Source organism: Phaethon aethereus, assembly GCF_964289735.1.
Source record: "Phaethon aethereus genome assembly, chromosome: W".
Lineage (NCBI taxonomy): Eukaryota > Metazoa > Chordata > Aves > Phaethontiformes > Phaethontidae > Phaethon > Phaethon aethereus.
In genome coordinates this window covers 35296374-35305080 of record NC_138581.1, presented here as the reverse complement: position 1 = coordinate 35305080, position 8707 = coordinate 35296374, and positions in this window count along the sequence as shown.

The window sequence follows — 8707 nt, the reverse complement described above, 5'->3', positions numbered from 1 at the left end:
GCTGAATTACTACAGCCTCAAAGAAAATAAAGATGGACAGAACAACTTAATTCAAAAGTCAGTGGTAATTTTACTAAGTTTTCTTCCCCCTATCCCACCTTGATTATTCATAAAGTTTTAAATAATTAAAGCATTATTGAGTAGACTGTAAACTGAGTGTCTGGTAAAGGTGACACGTTTACTTTAGTCACAGCCTTTTCCAAAATTTTTCAGAGCTTCTGCAATACTGAAGTATTAGTAATAGTGAGCTAATAAAAAAAATGGTTTTCTCTAAGGGCACTGCAAAGATGTTTGGGAAGATGGCTTATGTTAAAGCCTTGTAGAAAAGTAATTTTAAGCATGTGAAACTGTATCTAAAGATTACTACAGTGTTTCCCCCCCCTTGTTATTTTGACCATAAATGAAAGACTTGTACCTACGTAAGTATTTTAAATTCTTAGGCTTACTGAAGTAGTTCTGTTCTGTGTGTTGTCTTATCAGTATCTAAAAGTTGATCTAGCTTCAATATTTTGCTTTCTTTGAATGGCTTTGCTGTTTTGTTATTTTAACTTCTATTTCAATTCTGCTGTTTTGAAAACATGGAAACTGTTGAACATGAATAAGAGTTTGTTTCTGTAATCTCTCCTGGCTGTGTCTCTTCTACATAGAGTCTCAGTGTGGCTGGGACTGACTGAACTGAGCCACATGTAAAGGAACCAAACTATATATAGAATAGAATTATCTTCCTTGTTCTTTTTGTTGCGTTAGTCCGTGTTTTGCTTTAAAACACTTGACAAATGGGAAGAATTCAGGTGTGAGTGGCCATTAAATTAGATTTTGTCTATTATATGGCCATAAACATAGTAATAAAAGTACTTGCTGCTTAAATCACAGAAAAAGTGACGTCTATCTTTTTTTCAAGCTATTAACTTTCAGTGCTATGAGACACTTACCTCTTGACAAGAGGTTCTCACTGAAATCAAGGAACTGCATTCCTTCCACTTACTATTTCGGGTGACATCTTTATCTGGACTCTTTCTCTTCTGGATGTTTTGAAGAGTTTGCTTTTTAGCTGTATTAAATTAACTCTTTCTTTACATCTTTCTGGTTGCTGGTAGGATAATTCTTTTTTTTTCCTTTCACTGTGTTTGCACTTGGGAAGTGCAATTGTTCTTATTTGTATGCATATGTATTTGACACAGATTCAGGCATGTTTTACAGCCGTGCCCTTGTACCCTAAGCAAAATTCATACTTGGGTGAGGACCACTGAGGAGAAAATGCCTAGAATGCTGGTCCACTTTAATTCCTTCTTTAGGTTTTCATTTGCATAATGCTGACAGTCTTAAGTGGTTTGCAGACAACTATGAAGATAAGGTCCTTGCCCTTATCTTCATAGTTAGTTGTCTGCAAACCACTTAAAGCTTATACTTTAAGCCTTGATGTAAACATAGCTTTTGTACTGGAATAACTGTCAGTAGCTTGGCTCATTTACTGATGTGTTTATTCTGGTAGAATCCTAAAATAGGTACACTTGTATTGAGAAATTGTTTTGAATGGTGTAGGCTGTGTGGAGAGAAACAACCAAACCAACAAACACCTGCTGGTGGAAGCCTTTAAGAGTAAGCAGAGTTTAAACTTGCAGCAAAGCTTAAGTGGCATTAAATCTGTAAAATGAGATAGGGAAATTGTGTGGATATTTAGCTTTGTTAGTACTTCACAAGCTAATGTACTTTAAGCTCTTTTTTTTTTTTTCTCCATTCTAGTGAGATTTTTCTGTTTAAAATGTATGGATAAAACAGTTTGACAGTGATAGTTTGTCAGTAACTTCTGGGGAAGTTGATCTTAGTTCTTTATTTTTTAGTACTAGGAGTAAATTCTGTCCTGCAAGGAGACCTTATTATAAATGAAGTTGAATGAGACTTGGCATGTTTTTGTTTTTTATTACTGTGTGGTTTTGATCAGTAGTATTACACAGTGACTGATGACAATGTCCTATGTGGTGCTATCAACTCTTCCACAATCATCTTTCATATTTTGGGTAAGCATAGTCTGGGAAACAGCTGAAATTCTATATAATTGTTTTTCTGCTTTATATGTCAGGATATTTTCATGCTGCCACCTTTTCCAACTGTTTTTTCTTCAGATCCTTGTGAGGACTCCAAAGTGCAAAAGTATTCCTAGTGATTTTGTTAAATAATGTATGCTGAACTGGGTGGTGATGTTAGTGCACTAATGCTTCAGCTTTTGGACTTTGAACCTTGCAGAGGACAAGAGATAAGTGTTTATCCAGCTTTCCGCTAAATGGTACTGCAAGCATAGGATTTCAAGCAGAAGGAACCTGGTTGTAGTTTATCTTCAAATATGAAGTTATTCTGTGTTAAAAAATAGTTTTTTTAATTTACATTGTGGCACAGTGCAAGAAGGAAAATTTTGGGGGGATAAAAGTGATGATCAAGGTATTCTAAGGTCTCATTAACTTTGTTTCTTTCTAAAACATTTCCTAAAAGATGTTTTGATTTTTGTGACAATAATATTTGATTCACAGAAGTGATGTAAACCCTGTTGCTTGTGAACCATATCTATATACAGAAAGGGGACCATATGATAAGGAGCAGTGGTTGGGTTTTTTAGAACACTGGTGTCCCACCAAGTCTTCCACCATTCTAGATCCTTATGCAAAACAAGGGTAGTGAGTGCACTTTAGTTGATTCATCCTCACATAAGGAACTTGAGCCCTAAGTAGAAATTAAGGTGGGTTTTTCTTAGGTGTTTTTGTTTGTTTTTAAGTCACTGTAAAGCTAGGTTTTAGGGCTGTGTCTGTATTAGAGAATGTGTTGGTTTTTTATGGTTAAAAAAAATTGACTGTTACAGTTTGATTCCATACACTTCTCATACCCTGGCAAATCATAAGACTTTTGGAGTTGTTCAAATTTGGCAGAGGACTTTGTCCCATCCTCAGTGTTCTGCAGGAAGCCTTAGTTCTCATACTTTTTTTTTTTTTTTAAAATGAGACAAGAAGGTAAATTAAATAAATGAATGGATATTTTCTTTTATTCTTCCTCATTGTCCACTGTTAGAATATTCATCAGAACAGTTCTGTATTGGATGGTGGGGACAGTGAGACTGGAGATTTTACTTGCTCTGCAGTAGCACAGTTGAGAAAGAAGAAGCTTCAGCTGAATTGTTGGGAACATTTTAATGTCTGTTGAACCAGTTGTCCCGAAAGTGGGATCGTATACCTAGTATGCAACATGCCAATATACACACAGAGTAGAGGTATTTTATTTATAGCATATTTGCACAGATATAGGTGCTAGGTGGTATTCCACAAAGCTAGCACCCCACACAAAGGAATTGCCACACATTTATCCCATTACATGATTAGCAAAAACAATAGAGAACCCTCCCAAGTTTACATTCATTGGCTAGTAATTACCACATTGCTTGTTATTGGTTACACATTTAAATTATCACGCATGCCCCTAGAAAGAGTGGGGGTAATTTGCATAGTCCCTTAATTGTGTCTGTGGTTGTGACTTCCCCTGCCACCTTTACCCTAGTTACTGTGGATTCTGCTGATCTCATGACAGTTAAATTTTTCAAGAGTGCAGGAACAACTCGGTCTTCATGGTTTACTGCTTAAGTACAACTACTTCTTCATCTTCTTGACCACTAAATCTGGGTTCATTAATCTTTTTTAATTGTGTTGTCTCCTACTGACCTGCCCCCCTAGAATCTTTCATTTGTGTCTGACATCACGGTGGGAAAGAAGACCTGTAAAGGTTCAACTCCCTTTCCTTTTAATGGAGGTGTGATTCTTTGACAATAAATTTTAGAGAATCAAAGAACTTGAGAGAATTACCATATCCAAACTTAACTTTGTTCGAAAATTGTTATATGTCCGTAAATCCCCTTCTACATTGGAATGTAGTGGGGAGGGGTGACACGCACATTTTTCTTTCAGTGTTAAAAGGTTGGCTGTAAACACTGAAGCTTATTCTTTTGTTGTGGCTGTGCATTTACATGGAGAGAAAATAAGGGAAATAAATACTCTTTAGTTCAAGTAGTTGTCACGCTTTTGCAGCAATTTGTGATCAGTAGAAATGTTTCCATTTTCAAAAACTCCATAAAGCTTATGTTACAGTTTGAATATTTTTTTATTAACATACAAATTTTGGATAGCAAAATAACAACTTGAAATTGGCTTGTTTTGCTTTGTTCAAACTAAATGAATGACAGAGTAAGGAAGATCTCTAATAAGCTGTGTTTTTGAAGTGGAACAAATTGAGATGTATAGGGTTTAAACAGAAGTATTATTTAAAGCTTACACTTACCAACTTTACTTCAAATTAGCACGGCTCTTGACTAGAGATAACACAGAAGGATATTTTATCACAAGAAATTTTCAGTATAAAAGAAAATGTGTTTTGGTTTTTTTTGTGGCAGAAGGAAAAAACTTTTGATGGAGTAGGTTATTTTAATGGCCTGCTTGGTTGAGAAAAATCCTGAATATTTCTATTTATGAAGAAGAGATACTGTGTACTCTGATGGTTAGGATTTGAGCATATAGTTTTTTTGCCTAATTCAGAGCAGAATGTGTTAAGATCACAACAGGATGTCGCATGACATCAGAAGAGGGCTTCCCACCATCTATGTTCTCCATCTTTCTTCATTTGGTCCAAAACATGATGTATCTCTTCTGCGTCATGGTGAATGGTGATTACAGTCCTTTGTCCATCCTCTCAGGCATGTTCCAGCAACCAGCATAGATGATTATGTTGTAAGAGTTTTTTTACCAGCGTGAGATTCATCCCAATGGGAGTAGGCAGTAGTTTAACTAAAATATAACTGAATTGCAACAGCTGATAAGATGTAATAGGAGATGAATAGTTGAAATAACATCCTATAATGTTAATAAAGTTACAAACACAAGTATTCAAGTGATTACTTATTCCAACAGTTATATTATCTACAACTAAAAAATTACAGAGAGTTCTTATACATACACATCCCTTCCGAATATATGTAAGTAGAGTTCCAGGGATCTCTTCCAGATGTATATCGAAGCGAGAAACATTTTGCCCAGTGTCAAGGTGTCATGGTTTAGCCCCAGCTGGCAACTAAGCCTCATGCAGTCACTCACTCCCCTATGGTGGGACGGGGGAGAGAATCGGAAGAGTAAAAGTGAGGAAACTCATGGTTTGAGATGAAGACAGTTTAATAGGTAAAGCAAAAGCCGTGTACGCAAGCAGAGCAAAACAAGGAATTCATTCACCACTCCCCATGGGCAGGCAGGTGTTCAGCCATCTCCAGGGAAGCAGGGCTCCATCACATGTAATGGTTTCTTGGGAAGACAGATGCCATAACTCTGAACACCCCCCCCCTTCCTTCTTCTTTGCCCCAGCTTTATATACTGAGCATGACATCATATGGTATGGAATATCTCTTTGGCCAGTCTGGGTCAGCTGTCCTGGCTGTGTCCCCTCCCAGCTTCTTGTGTACCCCCAGCCTTCTTGCCAGCAGGCCAGCACGAGAAGCTGGACTGTCCTTGACTAATTAGCAACAACTCAACACATCAGCATGTTATCAACATTTTTTTCTCATCCCAAATCCAAAACATAGCCTCATACTAGCTTCTGGGAAGAAAATTAACTCTATCCTGGCTGAAACCAGGACACAAGCCAAATGTCTTGAGCTTTAATGGTGTTACTTTCTGAATAAATCCCTGTTGTTCCTGTACCACACATGCATCAATTTCAACAGTCTGACATTTTTTTATTACCTCTTTGGGCCCATACTCTATGTTCCAATGGATAGAGTACAGTCCTGTTGTGATTTAATCCTAATGCAATGACCGGGTAGATGTTTTTTTACTGATGCATTCTGTATGGGTAAGATGAAAGCTGTGGCTTTATTATTGATAGGATTATAAGTGAAATTAATTAGATACCACCACGATTGGAATTCTCTTGCAAATTTGGCTGCGTTTTCCCAGATTATTTTTCAAATTTCAGTGGGTAAGGTGCCATCTTCACCTTCTCATGAAGAAAATTAATTCTACCCTGGCTGAAACCAGGACAGTTCCATTGGCTGTAAAAATGACCTTAATGTTCTCTTTCCCGTTGTCCCAACAGTTGGTATTGTAAGTTTGCTTAGAGGTAGTTCACAACTAGTGACTACTGAATGAGTGGCCCCACTGTCAATTAAAAAAAAGAAATAATCTATGGTCTTGTTCCCCAGCTTAACTGGAACCAGGGCATTGGCTTGGGGGGACTTTAATGTTTTTCCTGGTCCTCTTCATTCATTGTCTGAATCTTTTAACATAATGATTAGTATTTCCTGTGTGATCTTATTCCTCTGGCCCCTTTCAGTTTGGGCATTTTTTTCCAGTGCCCTTCCTGTCTACAGGCCACACGCTGATTTGGTCCTAGAGTGGTTTGTTTTTGTGGGCCTCTTCCCTGCATTATTCCACCGCGTCCCCCTCTTCCTCTACCTTTTCCCCTGACATCATTTCCATTTATTGCTGCTGCCAGCAAAGAAGCTTGCAACCTCATTCTGCTCTCTTCTTGTTTTCTTTCTCTCTATCCTGATTGTTATATGCTTTATATGCTATTTGTATCAATTGTGAAATGGACAGTCCCCTAGCCTCCTCAACTTTCTCCTTGTATCCTGGGTCGACTGCCTAATGAACAGCATGTTGAACATGCCTCATCATCTGGATTCAAGGCCGTCCATTTTCTAGCTACTTCACATAATCTCTCATCAAAGGCTGATGGATTTTCATTGGGGCCCTGTCTTACCTCTGTCCTGATTTCGGCTGGGATAGAGTTAATTTTCTTTCTAGTAGCTGGTATAGTGCTATATTTTGGATTTGGGATGAAAATAATATTGATAATGTACTGATGTTTTCAGTTGTTGCTAAGCAGTCAAGGACTGTTCAGCCTCTTATGCTGGCCTGCCAGCGAGAAGCCGACGGAGCGGCGGATCTCAACAGAGAACCCTTCCTAATGCGGCAAAACTGTGAAGCGGAAGTTTGCAGATGACACCAAGTTGGGTGGGAGTGTTGATCTGCTCGAGGGTAGGAGGGCTCTGCAGAGGGATCTGGACAGGCTGGATAGATGGGCTGAGGTCCATTGTATGAGGTTTAATAAGGCCAAGTGCCGGGTCCTGCACTTGGGTCACAACAACCCCATGCAATGCTACAGGCTTGGGGAGGAGTGGCTGGAGAGCTGCCTGGTAGAAAAGGACCTGGGGGTGCTGGTTGACAGCCGGCTGAACATGAGCCAGCAGCGTGCCCAGGTGGCCAAGAAGGTCAACGGTGTCCTGGCCTGTATCAGAAACAGTGTGGCCAGCAGGTGTAGGGAAGTGACTGTGCCCCTGTACTCGGCACTGGTGAGGCCTCACCTTGAATCCTGTGTTCAGTTTTGGGCCCCTCACTCCAAGAAGGACGTTGAGGTGCTGGAGCGTGTCCAGAGAAGGGCAACGAAGCTGGTGAGGGGTCTGGAGCACAAGTCTTATGGGGAGCGGCTGAGGGAACTGGGGTTGTTTAGTCTGGAGAAGAGGAGGCTGAGGGGAGACCTTATTGCTCTCTACAACTACCTGAAAGGGGGTTGTGGTGAGGTGGGTGTTGGTCTCTTCTCCCAAGTAACTAGCGATAGGACGAGAGGAAATGGCCTCAAGTTGCACCAGGGGAGGTTTAGAGTGGATGTCAGGAAAAATTTCTTTACTGAGTGGTCAAGCATTGGAACAGACTGCTGAGGGAGCTGGTGGAGTCACCGTCCCTGGAAGTGTTCAAAAAACATGTAGATGTGGCACTATTAAATTGTAAAGACCCATTTTCCAGCCATCCAATTTGTAATTTGGCCACCATTGATTGCAATATCTTTTTATTTTATCTTTAGTCATCAGATCACCTTCAAATTTATTCCACTTTTTCAAAGTACACCCCAAAGGGCTACAGGGAGGAATCGTGGATTGGTTTGACCCTATTTTGCCAATTGTTTCCTATACCTCGTTCTCTCACTCGGCAAGGTACCCCCTGGTACCAAGCTTCAACGTGTAAAGAACGTACCCCTATGCGCCCTCAGCTCTGACCCCACTGGTAAATTAAGGCAACCCTTGCCAAGCATCTACAGGTGTCTTTATGCGCATGCAACTTTATACCCTTTCCGTGAAAATAATTAAATTTTGATACTCACTAATCTAACGTTTTACCCCCCCTTTCACCCTTATACAAATATCTCTTTTCAGGCGTTGCATCTTTGAGTTGCTTGTCATCCTAACCTTGAAAGAGATCTGGAGGAGTCCCCGATCAGTAGGTTGGTGCGTGCTGGAGTCCTGCCTGGTCCGATTCTCTGCTGTTGGGGTCGGCAAGATGCTCCGGGCAAGGCCTTATTACAGTCCCATCTGGGTCACCAAAACTGTTGTCCCAAATATGGGTTCTTCCACCCAGTGTGCAGAGAGCCGAAAAACACACAGAGCTGAGATACTTGCTTTTATTCCAAATCTGCGCAGAGTTGGGTGCTAGGTGGTAGGCCCACAAAGCTAGCACGCCTCAGTTAACACACAAAATATTTATACATTTCGAGCAAGTTATCAGTACTTTTGCAAGTTGACTCAGTCACCCTTGTTCCTATTGGTTCTCACAAGCCTCGTCTCTGCTTAGTCACAGCGTCCTTTTTTATTGCGCATGTTCCATGAGGAAGGGGCTTCTTTGGGTAGAGAGCT